The following is a 25632-nucleotide window of genomic DNA, read 5'->3' as shown; positions in this document are numbered from 1 at the left end:
TAAGTACCTGGTATTAAATCCACCCAGATAGCTTGGCCAACCTCCAGTATTGAATTTTGTCCCCCTAGAAAGAGTCAGGGAATTTGAATACTTAGGCATTCGCTTGTCTGACTCTATGCAGTGGAGCCCCCACCTCCAGAAATTGTCGTTGGGCCACAAAAGGGTTGTTGGGACACTTCTTAAAGAGCAGCGCTCGTCCTCATTTAAACCTATTGCCCCTGTGCTAGACATTTATAAAGCAAGAGGAGTAAGTGCAGCGTTATACGGGGCAGAACTTTGGGGTTTTACTAAGATCAATCTCCTCTCCAGCTCTGAAAACAAATTTCTGAAGGACCTGATGTCCCTCCCCCAGAGCACAACAACGTTACCCCTGCTGCTGGTAATGGGCTGCCGCTCGATTAGTGACCAGGCCCAACTCCGACCGCTACTATTATGGGCCCGCTTATGGAGGGTACCTGAACTTGCTAGTTATGCGGAAGGGCTGTCGGAAATATTGGCGATGTCGGGCTGGTCTAAAATAGGGTGGCTTAGTAACGTTAAAACTCTGTTTGGTGATTTGGGACTTGCAGATGCTTGGTCTTCCAGATGTGCCCCCCCAAAAGCTGCCCTCAAGACTGTATACTGGCAGTGGGTAGCCAACAAATTAAATTCCAATCCCAAGGAATGCAGAACTACTATGGAGTTCCTTAAAACTAAGGAAGTACCTCTATACGAACCCTACATGGACTTGATGTCAAAGCCCTTTGATAGAGCCCTGCATTTCAGGTTTAGGGTGGGTCTACTTCCTCTGAGAGAATTGTCGGCACGATGGAAGATTCCGGGGCAAACTGCTCCTTTTTGTATATTTTGTACATCCAGAGTGGAGTCTACTGCACACTTTTTATTTGAATGCCCGGCCTATAAAACTCCAAGATCTAGGTGGCTGGCTAAAACCATTATGCAGAGGGCTGCCTCCCAGACATTATAAAGATGCTTTACGAATAGTAATGTCTGACACCCGTCCACTGTGTTTTTGTGGTATGGCTAAATATTTAGGCTGGGCATGGTCAATTAGACTGAAGCGGCTAAAAATCATTGTTTAATTGCGGCCTTGTATTAGGACCATTTTATCTAATTTATTGAAAAGTATTTTTATCCAAACTGTTTAGCCAATGTTTTTAAGTCATGGTTTTTATTGTTCTGTAATGCTTTTAAGATACATTTTTTATCGAAATAAAGCTAATTGAATTGACTTGATTAATACCAACTACTGTATAGAACAAAATCATATATTTGTATTTAGATCTCTTGATGTTGAACTCATTACAATTCATAGATCATTTATTACACTGTAAAACTGTACATTGCAATGTTGGACATGCACTAATATAATACATGATTATAACCACAATCCATCTAAAAAACGCTATTATATATTATTATGCATTGTACTAGATCTGTGACAGCTTTAAAACATCCTAAAACTCAATGAACTAATCTAGGACCTTTCATATATCTTGATTAGTTTTATAAAATCTTCACTGGACTGGAAAATGTCTTATTACCATAGTAAATTTGAAAAGCACAATTATATAGCATTAAACCTACATCATTTCTCATAGCCATTTGAATCATATTTAAGACTCAGTATGTGCTCCTTGTGAAGTCTCTTCCATAAGCTTTTCTAGAAAGACATATACATTTGCCTTTATCATATGGGCTCATCATTATATACAAGCCACCCTCAAATTGAACTAATTTATTTAAAATATCAGGGTGAATTCTCGTTATTGATGCCCCACTACATCAAGTGTCAAAAAGATGTCTCACTGCATGTGGGCCATGTTGCTTTACCTTATCTCATTCGGAATAATATACGAGGAATAGCGGGAGCTATAATAGCAAAATTGGAAGCAGCAAAAGTATGTTTAATAGCCACATCCACCTTCTTATCAACAGGGTCTGACGGAGGAGCATCCTCCGAAATAATAGCACCCTGAAAAGTCATCCCAGCCATCAATTAATCCACATTCACAGAAGCAGGAAACTTATCTGCAAAGTCCTGCAAAGGATAGCATCTCGCCAAAAACAGGGAAATCCATGCATATCAATATCCTTCCATTCAGCTTTCAAAACCCTAAGAACTGACGAGTGAATAGGTGAGGACTCAGGCTCCTTCTTTTGATACTAGGAAAATAACTCTGTGTCCTCCTCAGACACCCCTGCCTCAGGAAACAACAGATTAGAGTGAATGTGCTGAAGGACCTTCTTCAATTCCAAAACCTGCACATAACGACCCTTCAGCTCCAAATCCTCCTGCCTATCTGCATCATGCGAGGTACCAAGATCCGTCCTTGACTTTTTAGAAGGATGAACAGCCACCCTGTAATGGAATGCAGCAGCCATAGCATTCTGAATCATTTGCTGAATAACTGCTAAGCAAGGAATATGCTCCGATGGTTCTACCTCCTACACGTTAAGGGATTTCCCAAGTGCTGTGCCACTCAACTCCATCTTGTAGCACAGCACACAACTGCCCAAGCACAGGAAGAAATAACCTACCAAACAAGCATACACTTGATGTAAAAAAACGCTTTGGTTGCCAAGAAAACACTCCCAAAATGTTCCGCAATGGTCACCGGTACATTTCAAGTGTGCATTCCACTTGTAAACAGTATATAGACCCCCAGGGCTGCCTGCGAATGGGAACCGCCACACGTTACAAAGCCATCCCCACACGCCTCCGATAAGAAACTGTGAAAAGAAAGATGAGGCCGGACTGCTCTGACCCTGTACAGCAAGAAAGAAGCACCAGGGAAGTCCGAAAAGGTGAGTCATCACCCCAGACAAAGACCACGACTCACGGGCAAGTCCGCTTAAGCAGGACAAGACCGGCAGAGTACGCGGCAAATAGTTCACAATAGGCGGCCCACACAGACCATGCCAGAACCGCACTCCCCGGGAGTCCGCTAAAGAAGGATACAAGGAGCGTGAAACATATCATATATAAGATGAGGTCGTCCCAGCATGTCCATCACACTTCGACCTCAGGGATACTAGAGTCTGCTAAAGAAGGACCTTGATCCCACTTACCTACAAAACTGGAAACAGCACTCGGAGTAGTGCAAAAATGAAAACACAGGTCTTTGAGATGTATGGTGCCTCATTTTATCCCATTGATGGATGGAGGTGGGGGCAATGTTGGAGGGAAGGGAGACTAGTAGACTGACTTTCTTTTGCTTTGAGTTTCTGTGGGAGCCTAAAGCTCATGTGTTAATTACTGTGGCAAGGAAGACAGACGAGGAGGAAATGCATTTAATTTTGTGCTTTGCTTGACTTTTGCTCCGACACCCTCTTCCAACTTTATTGGATTTAGATTTTATTTTTTTTGCAATGAGTTTTATTTACAGCACCCTATTTTTAGGTCTCACCTAGCAGCGCACGTGCGCAGCATAGGAAAAGACCTTTAACCATTGATTCTGCATTGCTACCAAAAACGTGCACGCATTGCACTGCTTTGAATGCAATGTGTGCACGTTTGGCGAATCCCTTGCGGGAACGAGCTTTGACACCATATGTTTGCAATTAACTTGCAAACACATGGTTCCCCTGGCTCCCTCCCGTAAGGGAAACGCTCTGTGTGCTCTGGGCCGCACTCTCCTCAACCCTCCCACGTTTGGCGTGAGGCGTGCACTGGCTTGTTTCTCTTTCTGTTTCCACCCATGGCTATCTTTCTCTACACATTTTCGACATTTTTTACTTCTCACTCATCTTTACCTAATACCGAAGTGTCTTGTACCCTTCCTTGGCTACGTCACTTAAACACCTCCCTATGTTTACCGTGATGTTCTCGACTACCCCAATTATTGTGGGCATATGCTCTGGATATCTACCGGATGCTTCTTCGGTGTATTTTTGGGGTTCTCCAATGGTGGTAAGGTTTTTGATGTGGACCTGCACAGTATCACCATTTTCTTTTTTAAAAAAAACTTTTTTTATTAACTTTGCAAGAAACAGTGATGATCGTCACAGTCATACAGTTCAAGACTTACAATTGTACCTTAGGAAAGTCAATCAAAAGAAAAGGGTTGTGTACCTTTGATATTACTCATTACAGTTAAGCATTATACATTCATCAAGATGGTTGGTTCGTCAGCCCGGGTTGTCTGGGGGGGTTCACAAATATGACCCCTGTACTCATTCCAGTTGGACCAGATACCGACCAATTTCTGTGGGCATCCCCTGGCCACGTAAACTGTCTTCTCCTGGAGCATGCACCAGTCCATGTCCGTTTTCCAGGGACCAAGTTTAGGAGGCCCCGAACCCCCCACAGCCGAGCAATGTTCCTTTTTGCGATTGCAAAGCCCAGTGTGGCCCAGTTCCTCCCACGAATTGACAGATCAGTGGACTCCCATATATTTAGTAGACACCTCTTTGCCTCAACCCGCAGCTCCACCTCCCACACCTCTCGCATGCACTGGTGTATCCTTCGCCAATAAACCTGGAGCAACGGGCACTCCCATATAATATGGAAGAATGTCCCTATCTCTCCACATCCCCTCCAGCAAAGCCCATCCGCACTGCGGCCCATCAATTGCAGTCTAGTCCCTGAAACAGTATCACCATTTTTGGTGTGTCAGTCAGGCGCTTGAAAGCCTGTGTTCTTTTTGTAAACCACACAAGATGATGGACGGAATGTTGCACAATGTCAAAACATTCACCTCCAGTCACAGATCTGGGTTTAATCCATCGGTATTTTGCTCACCAAGCCACCCCAGTTCAGACATGGCCATGTGCAAATCAGTCCTGACCCTGTGTCTCATGGGAACAGTCCAACCCGAACTGCCAAGCCATGTCTTTCCTGGACCGGAATCAAGCATCCTAGGACTGGTTTCTGGCTATCAGCCGTCTTCAGCCAGGATAGCTTGACTCCAGTGGTCTAGTGAGCGCGGGACCCACATCTGGGCATACCCTTCCCACATAGGGTGAAAAGCAAAACACACAAGATGATGGAGGGAATGTTGCACAATGGCAAAACATTCACCCCCAGTTACAGATATGGGTTTAATCCATCGTTATTTTGCTCACCAAGCCACCCCAGTTCAGACAAGGCCATGTGCAAATCAGTCCTGACCCTGTGCCTCATGGGAACAGTCCAGCCCGAACTGCCAAGCCATGTCTTTCCTGGACCCGAATCAAGCATCCTAGGACCGGTTTCTGGCTATCAGCCGTCTTCAGCAAGGATAGCTTGACTCCAGTGGCCTAGTGAGCACGGGACCCACGTCTGGGCATACCCTTCCCACATAGGGTGAACAGCAAAACACACAAGATGATGGACGGAATGTTGCACAATGGCAAAACATTCCCCCCAGTCACAGATCGGGGTTTATTCCATCGTTATTTTGCTCACCAAGCCACCCCAGTTGAGACATGGCCATATGCAAATTAGTCCTGACCCAAGCTCCAACGATAGAGCTGTACTGTGAGGCGCGAGTAAAATAGCTCAGCGGGTCAATGCGACTCTTGTATAGATTTACGAGAAAGTTCTAGACATCCGTTTTCAAGTAGGCGCTGTCTTTCTGCCTTGAAGGATGATAAAACCAGTACGCCATCCACAGTGTTAAGTGACAGCAAAATGCGTGTGTGTGCACAGTGATATATAATAATAAGCAATGTATTATTGCATTTTTTTTAAATTGTACATTGGAGAAATTATTAGTTTTACGCTCAGCATTTAGGCCCTGTTTGACGTCAAAGCCTGTCTTCCATTTTTGTTTGTACCCTCTTTTCCTTTTTAGACTGTTGTAGAAAATACCAGTAGTCAGATAGCAGCTTCGTACATACTTTATCTTGACTGGTATCCCCAGATGGACGACCTACTCAAGGTGTGATAGAGGGGTTGGAATGGTCACATTTTATGGCACCATTTGCTGTGGTAAGCCAGAAGTATGGCAGGGCAGCAGCTTGCTTAAAGATAAAGTGTTCGTAAAGGTGAAAACAAGAGCCATACATTTCCCATTTATTGGGGTGGGGTGAGGGAGGTTTGCCCTCTTTTATGCAGCAGGCAGCACGCCGTGCTGACATGAGGAGAGACCCAGGTAATGGCCAAACATGTACTCCAGAATGTTCAAGTTTAAAATGCTTTATTGAGGTTATATAACTATGTAAAACATCAGTACAAAATCTAGTAGTAACAGGAAGTTTGATAATATTGAATATGAAATAAAAGCAATGTTACACAGTATCCTTAAGAAATAAAACTGTACTTAGTGAAAAAGCATTTTAGAAAATGTTACTGTGAGAAGAGAGGAGAAAAAGAAAGAAAAGAGAAGAGGAAAAGAGAAAGAAAAGGAAGAGAAAGAAGAAGAAGGAGGGGACGGTAGAAAGAAAAGTCCTGAAAGAGAAATAGGGAAATAAAAATATTGCGAAACATGTACGGATTAAAATGGATAACATTCAAAAGTTGTAACAATAAAAGGTTATGTTGACTTTCTGGATAAAAAGTTAGTTAAAGGTAACCATAATAAGTCTCTTTTAATCAACAAGCAGGTGGAAGTTGAGTATGCTCTGTCCATTCTGTGATGATGACATAATAAATTCCACCATGCTTGGTAGGAGACATTTGAAGTGTCCTTCCAGTTAACAGTAATAATCTGAAAAGTAATAGCTAAGAACAAGTTAATAAAATTACCTACATCCTTATGGTTAACAAACCCAGGGGAAAGACTACCTAGGAAAACAAGTGTAATATGGAATGGAATATCTAATAGGAGAATATCAATGAGTTTATTCCAAATAGTAATCCATAAGGTTTCGATTAGTGGGCATTGGAAGAACATATGAAGGAGATCTCCTGTAACATCAGGGCATGACAAACACTTAGGAGAGTCATGTAAGCTAAATCAGTGGATGTCACTGGGGTCAAGAATATTCTATTGTAAAAATAATTTAAAGTCTGTGTTGTGCTAGTTGAATGGGAGGTGGTATGAATCTTAGACCAAAGAAGATCCCAAGTACGCACAGGAAGATCAAGGCTTAAATCTTTTTCCCACAGTAATTCTAGAGGGAATTTAACTCTGATTGCAGGGGGGTGGGATAGCAACTTATAAATGGTGGCTGCTTTAAATTGGGTGGAGAAGTCAATATGGTTAGAGGGAGGAGGTGAGTGCTCGGAAGAGGTAATAGGATTGGAGTTTGCAGGGGAGTAATAACAGGTGAGAGCATCTTTGAGTGTATTATATTGGGAGGCGTGTAGCGAGGAGATATTATATAGAGATTGAAGTTCAGAAAACGACATGAAAGTACCATCTTTCATCAGTTGTTGAGGGGTAATGATACCTTTATCTATCCACTCCTTCCAAAACAAGGCGCAATTATTAATCTTACAATTATTATTATACCAAAGAGGGATGTCCATGGAGCGAGGAAAGAACTAAAGCCTTAGGATGAACGAGAGTGGGTAAAGACATGCGTTTCGGAGGTAAAGCTACCTGAATGGCAGAAAGAAGAGAAAAAGGAAAGTATTGGGCTTGTTCTAAGGTACTCCATGCCGTACAAGAGGAGGAAGTGGAGTCAGACATAAAGGTCCAAACTTGTTTCAAGGTAAAAGCTGAGTGATATCGTCTAATATTGGGTAAAATAACTCCTCCCAAATCTTTAGGGAGTTGAAGTCGGGCCAGTGAGATTCTAGATTTGCGATTATTCCATAGAAACTTGATGAGTAGGCTATTGATGGTACGAAAGAAAGTATTGGGAAGAGAAATAGGGAGAGTATATAGATAGAAATTAATAATTGGAAGAAACATCATTTTGATCGTAGCTAATCTACCCCACCATGAAAGGAAAAGAGGGGACCAATTGTCAATGAAGACTGAAATTTTCTTAAGAATTTCAGCATGATTGATTTTAACAAGGTCTTTAAGATTGTTACAGTATAAGATACCAAGACATTTGATTTGAGAAGAGGACCATTCAAAACCAGAGTCAGTGAGCATAGAGGGGAGGCAAAATTCATTTAAAGGAAGGTTATCAGATTTATCAACATTCAACTTGTATCCTGAAACAGTAGAGTAACTATTTAATAGGGAGAAAAAGGCCGGTAGGGAGATAGATGGGTTTGAAATAAAAAGTAGGAAGTCATTGGCATAGGCAGTAAATTTTATGTCAACATCTTGAAACTGAAAATCCGTATAGCATTTAGAGTGTCTAATAGTCTCTAAAAAGGACTCAAGGGTGAGGATGAAGAGGAGGGCGGATAGAGGACAACCCTGCCTAGTACCTCTGAGAAGAGGAAAGTATCAGGATTGACAACCGTTAACCCAAACAGATGTAGTTGGAGCAGAATATAAAAGTTTAATTAATTTAATGATAGTGGGATTGAAACTGTGCCATTTCAAAGACCCAAAAATGAAGTCCCAGCTTACCCTATCAAACGGTTTTTCAGCATCAAGGGTAATAGCTGCAAGAGGAGATTCAGATTTCGAGGCTAAATGTATGATATTAAGAAGGGTACATGAATTGTCTGTAATAGAACGGCCTTTCACAAAACTAGATTGATATATATTAACTAAGTTAGGTATGATCTTGTTAATGCGAAGGACGAGAAGTTTAGCATAAGTTTTACATTCAGTATTGATTAAGGAGATTGGTCTATAATTCTTACACAAAGTAGGATCTTTGTCCTTTTTAGGTATGAGGCAGAGCATTGCTTGCGCAAAAGAGCCCTGTGATTCACCAGCAAGCAAAAAGGAATTTACCAATGCCAATAGATGAGAGGTCAAAAGTGTTTTGAAATGTAGATAAAATCGAACAGTAAAGGAATCCGGCCCTGGTGTTTTATCTTTGGGTAGTAGGGTCATCGCCTCTATAAGGTCAGTGGCATTAATGGGTACGTCTAGAGACATAAGGTCGGGGACATTGTCAAGGGATTTAGGGATGTTTTGAAAAAAGGAATCAAAAAGATCAGAAAATAGAGAAGACTCGGGTGTATAGAGAGAGGAATAATACTTAGAGAAGCAGTCAAGTATGGAGGAATCAGAAAAGTGTAAAGTTCCTAGGTTGTCCTTAATGGCTACTATTTTAGACTTTTGTTTCCTAATCTTAAGGTAGTTTGCTAGGGATCTACCTGCCTTATTGCGACTACCATACATTTTGGCACTAAATTTGAGGAGAGTGTTGCTAGCAGAGTCCCAAGTTTATTGTATTGCATTTTGGCTTGAATAAGAAGAGGTAAAGTATTGTGGCAGTTAGTGGTGAAATATTTCTGCTCCAGCGCTTTAATTTGTTTAAGAAGCGATAAGGAACGTGAAAGAGCTTTCTTTTTTTTTCGGGATACAAAGTCAATGACAAATCCCCTGGTGGAGGCTTTGAAAGCATCCCAGATAACATGAAATTGAGAGACTATGTTGAAAGTATTCTTGGGCAAATGAGAGAAACTGTTCAGAGAATTGAGTATCTAGAAGGAGGGAGTTATTAAAGCACCATCTTTTGGAAGCAGAAGAAGAAAAGGGATAGTCCACATCAAGAATAACAGGGGCATGGTCAGATATAAGTATAAAACCAATTTCAACTTTATTCATATATTGAAAGGCTCTTTGTGTAAGAAAGATATAGTCAATCCGTGAGTGTGATTTGTGAACAGGGGAAAAGAAGGAAAATTCTAGAGTGTCAGGGTGGGAAGTGCGCCAGGTGTCTAATAGTCCCCTATTGGTAATAGTCTTAAGAAAGCCTTTCTGCATCCTTTTAGGGATATATCTAGTCTGGGAATTCCGATCAAGGAATGGGTCCATAAGTTGGTTGGAGTCACCACCCAGGATTAAGTGTTCAGCAGAGTGTGAGGAAAGGAAGGTGGAAAAGTCACTCCAAAAGGATACATCTACACTATTTGGACCGTAAACATTGCATAGAGAAAATTGATTATTGTTAACTTTGCCATCTAAATATAACCATCTACCATTAGTATCTGCGAACTCATTCTGTAATAAAACATTTTTAATATTTATGAAATAAAATAATCACACCGTTCTTATTATTGACAGCGGGTGAACAAAAAATCTCACCAAGCCAGTGTGTACGTAACATAGGTTAATCTTGGAGCCTGAGGTGGGATTCTTGCAACATTGCAATTTGACAATTCAATCTAGCAAGGTGCAATAACACCTGTTGGCTTTTAATGGGATTGGCAATCCCTTAACATTCCACGTTATAATGCGTATTCCTTTCATGAGAAAGGGATAAAGAAAAGTAGAGAAGTAAAAGAGAGATTAGAATGAAAAAAATCAGAAACAATAGGTAATTTGAAACTAACGAAAGAATGATTAAAAAATGTACACAAGTGAATAAGAAAATGTAAAAGGAAGGAAATGGAAGGAGATGGAGGAGTCATATCGCGAGAAGAAAGGGAGTAAGGGGATAAAAAGATCCAAAGGTCATGAGATAAACCAAACAATAAGTACTGGAAGGGTGCATGATGAAGAAATAAGAAGAAGAAATGACAGAGATGGTTGAGGATTAGAAAAGGGTGTGAGGACCTAGAAAAAAAGAAGGGAAGAGAGGAAGAAAAGGGAGCATGAAACAAAGAAAGAGGAGGTGGAGGATAGGACTCCACCAAAACAGATATCAAGAAGAAGATGACCAAAAGATCACAGACTTTAGTCAAAGAACGATTCAAGGGAGAAGACATTGAGAAGGTAGGGGGGCGGCGAAAGGCAAAACAGCCACTCAGGAGAGGAACATCGAAAAGAAAGAAGTGATAAAGTGGGACAGAAAGGAGGAAAAATACATATTTGATTATGAAGTAGAATGGTAAAAGAAATCATTGTGGACGGGAATAAAAATAAGGTAGAATAAAGGGAGTTTACCATACACTGGGGAAGAACGAGGCCATGGAGTAATACAGCACACACATTACATACAGGAGGGCAACGAGTGGTAGACGAACCTGGAGAACACAGAAGGGAATAATGAGGAGATTCTGAGGAACATAAGAAACAAAAAGCGAAACACATTTAAGGAACAATGAAATATTGTCATGGCTTGCTAAGTTCCATCAATTCTCCTTTGTGAGAGTGGATAAACTTTCGAAGGTCAGCTGGATCCTCAAAACTCAGAGTTCTATCTTTGTAAGTAACTTTGAAGAAACATGGATGGATTAGTCTGTAACATGCATTCATTGATCGAAGTGCAGGTCTCAGATCCAGGAATTCCTTCTGATGACTGGCGGTTGACTTGGTGACATCTTGACTGAAGAAGATTCTGTGACCAGACCAGAAGAGTTGTTTATGTTGTTTTGCAGCTCTAAGAATTGCCATGAGGTCTGAGTAAAGGAGGAAATAAGCAATGATACCACGCGGCTTGGTAGAAGTAGAAGCACTTTGAGGCCCAAGTCTATGCGCCCTCTGGATATTAAAGTCCATAGTCCATAGTCTTTGGAAGACCAACAAGCTGAAGAACTTGTGTTTTCAAGAGCGTCATCAAGTCATTATCTTCAGAGTTTTCCGGAATGCCATAAATGCGCAAATTATTGCGCCTGTTACAATTTTTCAAATCCTCTGTGGTCTTCTTCAATTGAGTAACTTCTTTTGTAAGACTTTCAACTTTGCTAGCAACATCTTGGTCATCACTAACCTTCTGTTCGACGTCTGAAAGTCTGGAGTCAAGACCTGACCATTTTTCTTCGATGCGTTGTAGGGCAGCGGCAGTGTCAGTCATAAAAGGCCTAATGAGGCGCAATTCCTCCATAATATCTTCCAGCGTGAGAGGAAGTGGTGATTTGGAGGGAGGAGGTGGGTCCTTTTTAAGGCGTTTACCAGGACCAGCATTGGTATCTTTGTACCCACCAGTTGAGGGACCTTGAGATTTGTGTGGATGATCCATGTTTGCAAAGAGGCCAGAAGACAATAAATAGCCACAATGTCACTGTATAGAGCAAATCAATTGAAGATGCGTCAAAAACCACAAAATGTACGTCAGAGAGGCTTCAAAGAGAAGATGGCACTAAAAATGAGGAAAAAGAGAAAAAGTGGACTTGTCCTGAAAAACTGGTGCAAGGAAAATCACTGAAAGCAGTGTATGGGCACGATAAAGCTGGCACCACAATGAGGCAGGAGGTGGCATCTCATTCAGCAATTCAAAACTCTCCAAAACCCTAGCATATGGAACAGAGGGAGAGAGAGCAACTGATTTCGCCCCAAAAAACAATGTAGTCAGGCTGTTAGAAGGTGAGGAAATGAGGTAGAATAGCAAATGTGGCCCATCGACATCGCGCTGACAGAGAATGCGGTGCGGTAAGGAAAGCAGCTAAAATGGCGGCCGCAAATGTGCGGGAAAAAACGAGAGTGAATAAAGAGTCATTCAGACCTTGTCTAGGTCTGATACGTGCGAGGAGCGGCCCCCCATGAGTTCCGGTGTCGGAATCCGCCGTCGGAGCAGAAAGTTCTGTAGGAGGTCCCTTTTCGTACGAGCGATGCTTGATGTGACGGGGCTCCTCAGGCGGCGGCCATCTTGCCGCACCGCGCCATCTCATACTCCAGAATGTTGAGGGCAAAAATGTTGTGATGCAAGAGTGCCGTGGCCGTATATACAGCCCGAAACATTATGAAGGGAATTATGTAAGCGCAGCGTCGGTTTTATTGACTGCACACCAGGATACTTACTTGTGGAGTTAAGCAGAGCAAGCACAATGCATCTGTACGCGCCTACCCTCCGTGGCGTTGTTTGGTTCTCGATATTTCACCCATTTCAATCTGGTGTTATTGCATCCTGTGTTGTCTGAGATGGCCATGATGCACAGAGCCTGGTGCAGTGAACTGTGCAGTGGGATTGCATGCCATTGACGACAAAGTGCACCACAATGGTGGTGCTGTTCCAAACAGCCTTTTTCATTTCCATGGTCCTGCAGCTTTCGGTGTCTGTGCTCAGTTTATTGGCACTCCTCATGTGGGGGTCATTCTCTCTGTCCTGCTGTCATGGGTAGCAGTGCTGTTTCACTGTTGGACTTGCTGGTCTCTGTTGTCATGAGAGATTCTGGTTTCGGCATGAGCCGCTTGAGTGATTGTGTTTTCTAGTGTTGTCTATGCGATGGGTGGCCCTATCGTGACTGGGATCTCCAGGAGGGGTATGCTGCCTCAGCCCATGTTCTATGGGATGCCACCATGAGTAACAAAAGACCCCCACGCATCCTCTGCTGCCTTGATGAACCAGATGTCCCGATTGGGTCTTTCCCTCGGAGGTCTCTGCTGCCATGAGAGGCACTCTCTCTGGAAGGACCCTACTCTAGGGCGGCCCTGTTGCTGTGGGGGCACAGTCCTTTCGGGTGGCCCCGCTGCTAGGATTAGTTTTTTATCGAGGAGGCCCTGATGCCCGGACTGTTTTCTTTTTCCATCTATGTTGTGCTGGTATGTTTTCTTGGATGGCCCAGCTTCTAGGAGCGGTTTCTTCTCTAGAGGGGCGCTGCTGCCGCGAGTGACACCTCTTCCAGGAGCCCTATACTGCTACGAATGGTTTGTCCTCTAGGCGGCCCACACCTACTGCTATGAGTGGTTTATTCTTCAGGAAAGACTGCTGCTATGACTGTTGAGTTTTTTTCATGTAAACAAGGGAACCCAATAAATACCTTTGGACCATGGGTAATCAACTATTAAAGAGAACAAGGGTCCTCAGGAAATTCGATAGACAAAACAGTAAACTTATAGACCACAATCAGTACTATAATCCAGTTTCCAGGCCCAGCCGGGCGAGGAAATGTTTAATTTAAGATCAAAAGAATTTGGTTGACCTGGAGGGGGTCACATACAAACATTTAGATAGGGCACAATCCTGTACCTATCCCAAGAGTCGGAAAAAACATATAGAAAGAAAAGTAGGTGAGTCAAGAGAAGAGTTTTTACAGGCAAAAAAGTTTTGGAGCCAACTGTCGCTTGCAAATTATTAATCAATTACAGCAAGTTTCGACATACAGTGTCTACAGAATAATATACAAATGAATTTCCTGCAAAACTGTTTAAGCGTCAACATTTCGATCCCCTGGCTCCTAATGAACCGGGATCATCATCAGTACTATATTAATCATTGCCTGTTTTCATTACGAACGCCTTGTCTTAGTCGGAGTTGGGCTTTGGATAAGCCGTGAACTCGCGGGCGAGTCCTCCCTAATGGTTGGGCTCGAGATTTGGGAGTGCGTTGCTCCTTGGGTTGTGGAGCCGCTTTTATTAAGCGGTAAGGATGCTTACGTCGCAGTTTGCTCGGTAATGGGTTGATGGTGGAGACACGGTGGTCTCTCTCCTCATCTCAATCAGCGAGAATCCGCTGCTCTTGTGTCCTAAATTCATTTGTATATTATTCTGTAGACACTGTATGTCGAAACTTGCTGTAATTGATTAATAATTTGCAGTCGTGGAGCAGTCGTGCAGGTGATGACTCCAGCAATAAAAATCACAATACATTACATTTGCTTTACTTATACATATCAACACTTTTTAAACACTAAGCATACAAGTCAAGTCAAGTCAAAGATCACTTTATTCGATTAAATAAAAATCATAAAAGTATGCTATACAAATACATAAAACATCATACAAAACTTTAAAAATACTGTACATTTTAAATTTCATTAACAGTACATATAAAATGACCCAGTACACAGGAATTTCATTGTTATATTTAAATAATTCATGAAAACGTTTTTAAAAGTATATGAAAGATGGAGCAGAGCTTGGAAGTTAATTCATACTACCAGGTATGGACATACATTTACATTAACTCCATCTAGGCTCATATGAGATCTCTTCCGTCTAGCACGAATAGAAGCAATCAAAAAATTGGCTACACAGAACATCACTCGATGATTTTCCATTAATTGTAGGAACAGCAATGCAGGTTTCACCTGTAAGAACCCCATTTCCCTCAGAAGAGGCTTGATGTACTTTACCCTACCTTCCGAGAAGAAGGGGCAAAAAAAGATAAAATGTAACAAATCCTGGTCGGAAAAATTATCGCATTCACATGGAGCATTTTCCATTGGCGTGCACCAATTTTCATATTTACCCAACAGAAAATGTGCCTGGTTGAATCTAAATTTGGTTAGCAACCAACGGTGATAAGGACGTGTGACAACAGTCAGATATGGTTGCATTGACATTGAACTGATCAACAGAAAATGTGATCTTACTGTCGATTTAGAAATTTCAATCGACTCTCGCTCCATTTCACGGCACCTAATGAAATTCTGTTTTACCCAGTTTATGTCATCTTCATTCAAATTTTCTGGATGTAAGTATAATTCCGGGCGACCCAGGAATGCGGTAGATGTTTTAATGTATGCCAGCCACTTGATATCAGCCACTCTATCCCGCCCCAAGCAGTCCTTAATAATTTTATGGTTCAGTGTTAATTTGGGGTTAAGCCAAGTTCTGATCCATAATAAAAGCGGTGCCATGTTTAGCATGTCCGCAATATAGCCCATACCCAGCTCTACATGGACCGCAAATGAGGAAGTGGATTGGGGAAGGCCTAGGAGGGCTCGCAAAAATTTGTTTTCCTCTCTCTGGATCAAAGTTAGGTCTTTATAACCCCAAATTGCTGCCCCATACCTGGCTATGGCCATAGTTTTAGCTCTGTAAATCGCCAAAATGGCCTCAGGAGGTTTCCCACCCAGTCTTTTTGCGAAGCCAAGTATTGCAGCCGATGACTTTTTCACTGCTACTCTTTTATTTGCCACTTGGGGGGCCCAGCTGCCCAGGTCATCAAACACTACACCCAGATATGTGAAAATTTTTACTTTTGATATTACTGAGCCATTGCACAAGAGCGTCTTGGTATTATTCTTCCCTTTCCCCACAAACATCACATGCGATTTCTCCACATTAATTACAAGTTCCAGGTTTTGCATAAAATTCCCAAAGGAGTTTAAGAGGCGTTGCAAACCTACGGGAGTCCTTGACAGCAGAACTGTATCATCAGCATATAGTAATACTGGTAATTTAGTACCCCCCATACATGGGACGTCTGCAGATGCCGCCGCCAAATTTACACTTAATGCATTAATGTATAAAGAAAATAGTATTGGGGCCAAAATACACCCCTGTCGTACTCCCCTCCCGGATTTAAAGTCAGCCGTGCACTTCCCATCTTGTGACATGCGTATAGCCGCTTTCAGGTCCCTACGCAGATCGGCCATGAAGTACACCAGTGCCTGGTCTAGGCCCATATCCAGGAGCATAGTCCACAGCTTTGACCTATTCACTAGGTCAAAAGCTGTGGACAAGTCCATGAACGCTAGATAGATTGACCCCTCTGCAGCCACAGTGTATTTACTGACTATTAGTTGTAAATTTAGGCACTGGTCCTCAGTGCCTCTGCCAGATCTGAAACCATACTGTGCATCGCACAGGATGTCATTATTTGTTTCCCATGATACAATCTTATTTAGAATCACCTTCCCTAATATTTTAAAAGACGAATCTAACAATGATATCGGCCTATAACATCTTGCGTCCCCCCTCTGACCCTTCTTGAAAATGGGGACTATTATAGACCGTGACCAGGTCGTAGGCAATCTACTTTTATCAATGCTGGCCTTGTTAAAAACATTTGTAAGGGCGATTGACCATATTGAAGGGTTGGATTTAAACATGTCTGCAGGGACCCCATCTGGGCCCGGGGCCTTATGAGCAGTTGTATCTTCAATAGCCTTTAGGACTTCCTTAATGGTGAACCGCAAGGGTGACCCTGGGTGTTCACTTAATGGTGGTACAAATGGGTCTATCTGGAGATTACTCCCATATATTTTTTCGAAGTGAAGCAGCCAGTCTTTTTCAGATATGTTTAGTTCCAGTGGAGAGTTATCATTCTCGCTAAACAAAGGAGTATTAATGATTCCCCAAAATTTGGAACTATCCTTCAGGGTGGCCCTGTCATAGAGTGAGTCCCAAGCATCGTTCTTAATCTCTTTCTTACGTGTCTCTACAACAGATTTATAATTTTTCCTCAGTCTAGCTACCAATTCGGTGTCCCTGGGTGACTTTTTTAATGCTGTCAATAAAACTCTGTGGGCCCTTGAGCAATTTGCATCAAACCACCCATGCAGTTTTTGCTCCTTATGTTTCGTGATAGCATACTTGAAATTTCGGGAACAGGGAATTTTAAGCAGTGTGCCTAGACTTAAAAAGTGTTTACTCTAGCTCCAAAGGTGGGTTTAAAACCACCAAATTATCCACTCATTTAGGAGACCATGAATGTCAGATCCGTGCCAGATTTTCTGAATAACCACTGACTCTGTGATTTAGTTTCCTTAACAATAATTGTGTGCAAATGTATCATATGTGCCTCTCCTGAAAATCGTGAATGGGCTTGGCCCTCTTGGACCTATGCTGGACACCTATGTAGTAGGCCGCTTTACCACCCATTAAACGCTGTTCATTCTCAGAAGTGGCATTTATCATATTCTCTTTCATTTTCTTTTGCAGTGACGCTCCTGGATTCAATATCCGTGCAAGGCGAGCTTGGGTGGATAGCCAGTCCGCTGGAAGGCGGGGTAAGTGCGTTGCAATCAAACAGTGAAATGGAATGATTGGTGCACTTCAGGAGAGCCCTAATGGCTCGATTATTGTTGATTGTGGTGGGCAGGTGAGATTTCCGCCAGGGCCCCATGAAGTGAATTCACTTTTGTGGGAGAAACCCAAGACTGTCCTCGGATGGCTCTAGTCATGGAAGAACAAGCACCAACAAGCATTGGCATAGCAATTGGTATCGCCGTTATGAACTTATAAGTGTTTAGTTATCCAGCACAATATCCTTGGTGCAACAAATCAAGTTTTCCCTTATAAGTTCCCAAAGGCGAGACCTATTGGCTATGCCAATGCTTGTTATCTTTTGTTTGCGCTTCCATTCATAAATGTATCTAAATTCCTCCATCGTTATGCATTTTAATTGGCCCTTGTTATGCTGTCATCAGCAACAGAATCTACGTGTATCGTGACATGCTCTCCTAGGCATTTAGTTTTGTGTTTCTGTTAAGTTTTGATCACAGCAAATCAGACCAAGGGATTACGACTAGAGCTTGGGGAAACTTGGATATCAATACATTTGAGATCTCTCTTAGTAGCTCGCTACGACCTCTGCCCACTGAAGTGGAAGCTGCGGTCACTGACTACAATTAATGGCTTACCGCTTCCTGCGATCTCTTAGCCCCCAGTAAAAAGTGGTTTCCCAAACCAGCTACTCTCCCAGCCCCCTGGTACTCAGAAGAACTCAGAGCTAGGAAACTGGAATGTAAACTAATAGAAAGGGCCTGGCGCAAAATGTATATGGATACAGACAAGGTTAAATATAAACAATCCATTACAAGTTACAAACAAAGCTTATTTGAAGCTAAAAGACAGTTTTTCTTTAAGCAGATAGCATCACCTAAGTACAATTCTACGGAACTGTTTAATGCCATTAAAAAATTGACCTCACCGCCTAGTCCTAAAAGCTATAGCAATCGTTCATTCTGTAATGAAATTGCCGATTTTTTTATAGAGAAAGTGCAAGCGATATTCTCCTCATTCACTGAGGCTGACGGAAATACACAGGCAAGCAACAATACTAGCGGACTGGAAAGCAGAGATCCATTAAGATCTTTGGACCAATTTATACCATTGGAGACTCAAGAATTCATAAGGATTTTAACCCAAATCCGATCAGGAGCCCCTAGTGATCCCTGCCCTGCCTGGATCATTAAACAAATACCAGAGGTTATAGGAACGGTCTTGATCCCGTGTTTAACAAAATTTTAGCTTCCGGGATTTTTCACAAGATCTGGAAAGTTGTCTCTGTCCTTCCGCTTCTGAAAAGCAGAATGCAGACCCCAAAGAACCTAATAACTATAGGCCTATCTCACGGCTTCCTCTCCCCGCCAAAATCCTGGAAAAGGTGATGAATTCCCAGCTCAGTGCTTTCCTTCAGCTTAACAACTCTCTGGACCCATCGCAATATGGGTTCAGGGCTGATCATAGCACTGAGCTGGCTTTGTTGAAATCTACGGAGGAAATCAGAGAAGCCGTAGATGGAGGAGGAAGTGCCGTCTTGATCCTGTTGGGCCTGTTGGCAGCCTTTGACACGGTCCATCATAACATTTTGATGGACTGGTTGTCTGGGATTGGTGTGGCAGGACTCGCATGGAAATGGAAACTTATACAGTCCTTCTTAGCCGACAGGTCCCAAACAGTAGATCTGGATGGCAATACATCTAAGCCATTCTTACTCCCGTGCGGGGTGCCACAGGGCTCATCTTTGAGCCCTAACATTTTTAATATATATGTGTCTCCTCTCGCTGGAGTTATCAGGGCCTTTGGCTTTCAGCTCACCTCCTATGCTGATGACACACAAATTGTGTTGTCCATAAGCAAGGGTGGTGAGAAAGAGATCGGGGAGCATTTTCACGAGTGTATGAGTGCCATATCCCGTTGGATGTCCTCTAATTGTTTGAAATTCAACTCTAGTAAAACTGAGGTGGTAAAGTTTGGGAACAATCCCTTGGTGTGGACACCAGAATGGTGGCCAGAAGAATTAGGGCTTTGCCCCACACCAACCAAGAAGGCTAAAAACCTGGGGGTAGTGGTAGATGATAGGCTTATCATGGGGGACCAGATTAGCCAGGTGACCTCAGCATGCTTTATGATTCTTAGAATCATAAGGAAAATAACGTTCTTTCTGACAGAGAACAGTTTGAAGACAGTAGTCATGGCCCTGATAACATTGCAGCTCGACTACTGTAATAGTCTATACCTGAATCTGCAAAAATGTCAGATGTATAGACTTCAGTTAGTTCAGAACGCAGGAGCCAGGCTGCTGCCTGGCATCCCCAAATTTGCCTCTGTCAAAGGCGAGCTTAGGAAGCTACATTGGCTTCCTATAAAACAAAGATCTCGCTTTAAAGCGCTGTGTATAGTCTTTAAGGCCATCAAAGGTATTGGTCCAGAATTTCTCAGGCACAAGTTCCTATGGTATGAGCCTAGGAGGACACTGAGATCTACCAGTGCCAAATTAATACAAACTCCCAGGATACAAAAACTCAACTGGGGTGGTTAGAGCTTTATCTACTGTGATTCAAAAGCCTGGAATGAGATACCATTGTCTCTTAAAAATGCTCCAAATCTCCTTATGTTTCCAAAAAGCTTGAAGACGTGGCTTTTTTCACAATGATTCCTCAGCTAGTGTTCGGAGGCCAATGCTTAGCGCCAGGACACCCAAGGGTAATCGTGCGCTCTATAAGTGTTAATAACATAACATAACAGTGTGGGTCTTAGTGCAAGATAACACGTTCTCATACACGCTCTCATACTTCTCCCAACTGTAACAAATGATCTTTTCTGTTTGCAATGGATCTCCATGTGTAATTGCAATAAGACACGCTCTTCCGCTTCATCGACCATAATGGATTTGGAATTATATTTGCGATAAGTTTGACAGCAACCTATTTCCACAAACATAATGGATTCATGTATTTTATGCATGTGTGCGCGATAAATTATCACCCTCTCCTGGCTGTTACTGCACTATATTACACTACTCCTATCTCATTTACGATAAAAATGATATTGGTAATGCAGATAAAAAACAGTTGCCCCATTGACGCGCTACCTTTATATTTCTCTAAAGCATGTCTACCTGCACCAAACCCGCTCTCCCACTTCCTCCACCATCATGAATTTTGTTTAATGTTAACGATAACTTTAACAGCAATCTATTTCCCCGAACACAATGGAATATTTTAATTTATGGGTGTTTTTACGATACATTTTCAACTGCACCGGGATGTAAGTGAACCATAACATTTTACATATATCCAATTTTAAAAGCTTTCAAATATGTTGGAAATCTAGATAAATTACATTTGCCCTGTTGGAGCGTTCCCTTTTTAGGTTTCGCCTCGTCGAAAGCTGCCGCACAGCTTTTCGGCGCAGGCGAAATCTTTTGATTATAGTATGTTGGCTTAGTCCCTCCTCTGTCTTCCATTGGCTAGCTCCATAAATGGAGGCTAGCCATAGGAAGAGAGAGCCGTCCGTCATTCTGGGAGGCGACTCGTGGGCGTTCCGCAGAATTTTTCCCTTTTGCCTACGTCAGTGCGGCGGTGGGCGGGGTTTATTTTTTCCGACGTCGAGGTTTACGTTGGTCATTCCGGGGCCGACCGCCGCCGGAGGAAGTCCAGGTGAGTGCCTTTCTTGCCGTTTCCTCCCCCCTCCCGCTGTCCGTTTGCCTGCCTGCCACCCTTCCGCTGTCCGTGTGCCTGCCCGCCCCCCTCCCGCTGTCCGTGTGCCTGCCCGCCCCCCTCCCGCTGACCGTGTGCCTGCCCGCCATGTTTCTGCTGCTTGTGGGCAGCAGTCACAGCACTTGGTAGCAGTCCTAGCTTCACCGCTATTGCCGCTGTGATCGCATAGCCGCGCCATCCGGCACCCCTAGTGGGTACCTCCAACAAATTTAGTATTAGGGAGCAATGCAGGCTATTGTCTGACAGCGCCTGAACAGCAGCTCCGCTATAGTGTATCTGCCGGCAGGTCTCCTTCGTGTGTCTCGACCTCTCCGTGTCAAAATCACGTCATCTTGTTCATTGTGCCCAAGGTGCTGCTTCTCAGCAGTGCGATAGTTCTGTGCTCTCTACTCCGCTAATCAGTCCAATTTTGACATCTAGATATGGACACATACTTCTCAATCACGGAAATCAAGGAGCTCCGTGTTGGTTTACGGAGTGCCTAATGGTGGCCCCCTTGATGCCCTTTGATGTCCGGCTGATGCGTTGATACGCAGCGTTGTGTCCGAATCTCACCACTGGCTGTTCTTTCTTTGGACCGGCATCCTAACAGCTGGAGGTGCTAGTGAGGTACCGGCAATTGAAGTACAAACAGCGCATTGAAACCTCCTGGAGTGAAGCTACCGGGAAACTGCCTGGAGCTTTCACAGAGGTTACAGACTGCAGAGGTCAGAGAGGCAAGAGGTGAAGGGGTGCAGACCTGAGGGTGGAGCCAGGAGGTAGGAGGAATTGACTAAGCTGATTTTTTAAAATCAGATTAAACTAGCCATAATACTTAATTGGTGCACAGGATTTTGCTCTAGGTAATAGTCCAGGGCACCCAGTTGTGCCCCCTCCTCCATTGCTACAGGTAATATCTCCCGCCTCTTTTCTCCCTTTGCCCCTCCCCATTGCTGTCTGCATTCTGATGCTAGGATGCATGCAATTTAGTCTCTCCAGTGATGAGTGCATTAGTGCGCAGAATATGTAAATCTGTGGGCTGGAAATCTTGCGGTTTCTGTCCGGTTGTCTAGTGTGAGGTCACATGGAGTGCTAATGCTGCTCCTTGCCTTCTGTGTCGCTTGCTATTCTTCCCTTCATCCTGAACCCCAGCCTGGGCTTCTTTCTTCCACCCCTGACAACTTTCATTCCCACTCTGCAGATCCCACCCATTCCTTAACACCCACTCAGCCTTTTTACCTCATAACCTGTTGCCAGACCTCTTCATGTGCCACACACCTTTTCAATCTCTACTACTCATATTCCTGTACCTCCTTTATATTACCCAGTTACTTTTTATCTTCTTTGCAGCCTTGGCTGGCTCTGTGTGTGTGTGTGTGCGGCTGGCTCTGTGTGTGTGCGGCTGGCACTGTGTGTGTGCGGCTGGCACTGTGTGTGTGCGGCTGGCTTTGTGTGTGTGCGTCTGGCTCTGTGTGTGTGTGTGTGCGGCTGGCTCTGCGTGTGTGTGTGTTCGGCTGGCTCTGTGTGTGTGTGTGTGCGGCTGGCTCTGTGTGTGTGCGGCTGGCTCTGTGTGTGTGTGTGCTGCTGGCTCCTGGTATGTGTGTGTGTGGCTGGCTCTGTGTGTGTGTGTGTGTGCGCGGCTGGCTCTGTGTGTGTGTGTGTGCGGCTGGCTCTGTGTGTGTGTACGGCTGGCTCTGTGTGTGTGTGTGTGCAGCTGGCTCTGTGTGTGTGTGTGTGCGGCTGGCTCTGTGTGTGTGTGGTGTGTGCGGCTGGCTCGCTGTGTGTGTGTGCGGCTGGCTGGCTGTGTGTGTGTGTGCAGCTGGCTGGCTGTGTGTGTGTGTGTGCGGCTGGCTGTGTGTGTGTGTGTGTGTGCGGCTGGCTGTGTGTGTGTGTGTGCGGCTGGCTGTGTGTGTGTGTGCGGCTGGCTGTGTGTGTGTGCGCGGCTGGCTGTGTGTGTGCGTGGCTGGCTCTGTGTGTGTGTGCGGCTGGCTCTGTGTGTGCGGCTGGCTCTGTGTGTGTGTGTGTGTGTGTGGCTCTGTGTGTATGTGTGGGTGCAAATGCAATAGGTCTCACATTTGCGAGAGATTAAGCTAATGGCAATGTAAATGACAGTGCCATTTATTTATCTGTTTTCAAAACCAACACATAAATACAAATTTTGTCATTTACAATGCCAATAGCTCTAACTTTTCCAAAGGCGAAACCATTGCATTGTAAATGCTTGTTATTTATTTGTGGTCTTGCAGCAAACACACCTAAAAACACTTACACTTAACCAAACCGATTGTCATTTGATAACTTTACTTTTCAGAATACGGTAAGTTTTCACACGTCCTCAGGTCCCCAACTATAAGGCATTGTCTTTTTGTGTTTGCGTGAACTCTTGGTTTCACACACTCTCCCGTATCACCAACTATAATGACAATCTTATGGGTTCCGGAGTAGCGTGCTACTCGCCGAAAAAGCGATCCGACGCCATGTTAGGGGTAGTAAGCGCTATATAAATACAATTACAATAGAATGTTACAAGCAAATCACCTCATACCCTCGCTAAGGGAGTAGCACTCTCTCACGTGCCTAAATATAATCAAGGCTCTGTGCGTGGGTATGTTTCTGGTGGTTTCTAATGAAAGACAGGGTCTTAGTGCACCATACTAGTTCTCATGCTTCCCCAACTGCACTATATTTTGCTTTCCGTTTACAGTGGGTCTCCATGTGTGACTGCCACATAACGCGCTCCTTCGCTTCCAAAACTGCAATGGATTCTGTTTTTTGCTTGCGGGGAGTTTTGCAGTTATGTATTTCTGCAACCATAATGGATGACTTTATTTTTGAGGTGTGAGTGTGGAGATTTTTCACCCCCCCAACCCCTAAGTGATTACAATGCACCATCATACACTACAAATATCAAATTAACAATGCTTTTAAATATATTGGTAATGCAGGTAAAATACATTTTCCCTGTTGGAGCGCTCCCGTTCTAATTATTTGTGGTCTTGCAGCCCCGGCAGCAACACGCTTCCTCTATACTAGTATAAGCTGTCAAAGTTATGTTTCTGCTGTGGGGTGACTGTTTGCACGCCCTGGGGTTTAACTGCAGGCTCACAATGCACAACAAAAACTATTTGTTACACGCCGGTTACTTTGCACGTTCACAAAGGGAGCAGCGTTCTCTCACTTCTACAACTGTAGGGCATTTGCTTGGTTGTTTGCTGGGGCTTTTGGTTGGCCCGGGGATTACCTGCATTTTCACACGCTTCCCCATTTTACCAAGCACAATAGATTGACATTTGTGCCTGTTGTGATTTCTTATAAGCCCGGGGTGTAACTGAACTGTCACAACTGCAGAGCGCCTACCATTTAATAAATAAGGTAAAGTGCGTAACGGGTCTTCAACGTTTTAAGTGTTCGAACACATACGTTTTTTCAGTGTCTTAGTGCCATAGTGGTCTACGAAACTTTTAAATTGCACAAATTACCGCTATGTTTTCGATGCAAAAAAACTAGCAACTTTACAATGGTAAAAAATATGTTCTCTTTGTAGGTAAAAATATTTTGCCCTATTTGGTTTGCTCCCTTCGATTTTATTTGTGATGTCTAACTGCCTTGTCATAACTCACAGTAAATAATACTTATGTTACAAGCCCTCTAGTTCTTACGCTCGCTATGCTAGTAGAGCTCCTTCACTTCCCCAAAAAATAAGACATTATGGGGCATATTTACAAGCCCCTATTGCCACCCAAACGTCACTTTCCACGACGTTGTTGCAATAGGGGCTTCACCCTATTTACAAGGCCCCCTTTAACGCTATACTTAGAGGCATATGTACAAGCCCCTATCGCCACGGGAATGTCACTTTTTGTGACATTACCCTAGTGATAGGGGCTTGCCTTATGTACAAGGCAGCATTAAGGCACCTTAAGTGGCTTAACGCTGGCTTGTACATAATGCACCCTTTCACGCTATGTTTAGCGTGAAAAGAGCGTGCAGTGGGTGTTGTGGTGGGCGTTCCACTGCAACACCTATTGTATTTGATGCTGCCCCCTATGTACAAGGGTGGCATACATAGGAGGCAAGGCCAAAATTAAGACCAGGAAAATCCTGGTCTTAAATCGTCGAAACTAGGAGAAATTAAATGTTCTCCTCTTTTTTGCTTTTTCCATGTATGCAGTCTTGTGCAGCACACATGGAAAAAGCAAAATGCCATGGTTTGTTTATGTACAGCAGTGCTTTCCAAACTTTTCATGTTGGTGACACACTTTATAGACATGCATCATTTCGAGACACGCTAATTCAGTTTTCCTAGCAAACCGTAGGTTAAATTACCTGCATTTTTAGACATGCATCATTTTGTGACACGATGATTCAGTTTTACTAGCAAAACGGAGGTTAAATTAACTGCTTATAAGAGATCAGGACAAATCATT

General features: G+C 43.4%; 1 protein-coding gene across 8 annotated transcripts in view; it reads left to right on the top strand.

Annotated features, from left to right (window-relative positions):
• Positions 1-25632, top strand: part of LOC147732730 (NXPE family member 4-like) — a 572962-nt gene that overhangs the window by 117181 nt on the left and 430149 nt on the right. For all 8 annotated transcript variants that reach the window (XM_086957288.1, XM_086957286.1, XM_086957290.1 and 5 more), the window contains exon 2: positions 17442-17509. The gene's annotated coding sequence lies outside the window, so the exon portion shown is untranslated. The remainder of the gene's footprint in view (positions 1-17441; positions 17510-25632) is intronic.

This window comes from Lissotriton vulgaris, chromosome 2_1 (genome assembly GCF_964263255.1).
Source record: "Lissotriton vulgaris chromosome 2_1, aLisVul1.2, whole genome shotgun sequence".
Lineage (NCBI taxonomy): Eukaryota > Metazoa > Chordata > Amphibia > Caudata > Salamandridae > Lissotriton > Lissotriton vulgaris.
The sequence above is the reverse complement of the archived record's forward strand: the minus strand, read 5'-3'. Positions and strand labels throughout refer to the sequence as shown.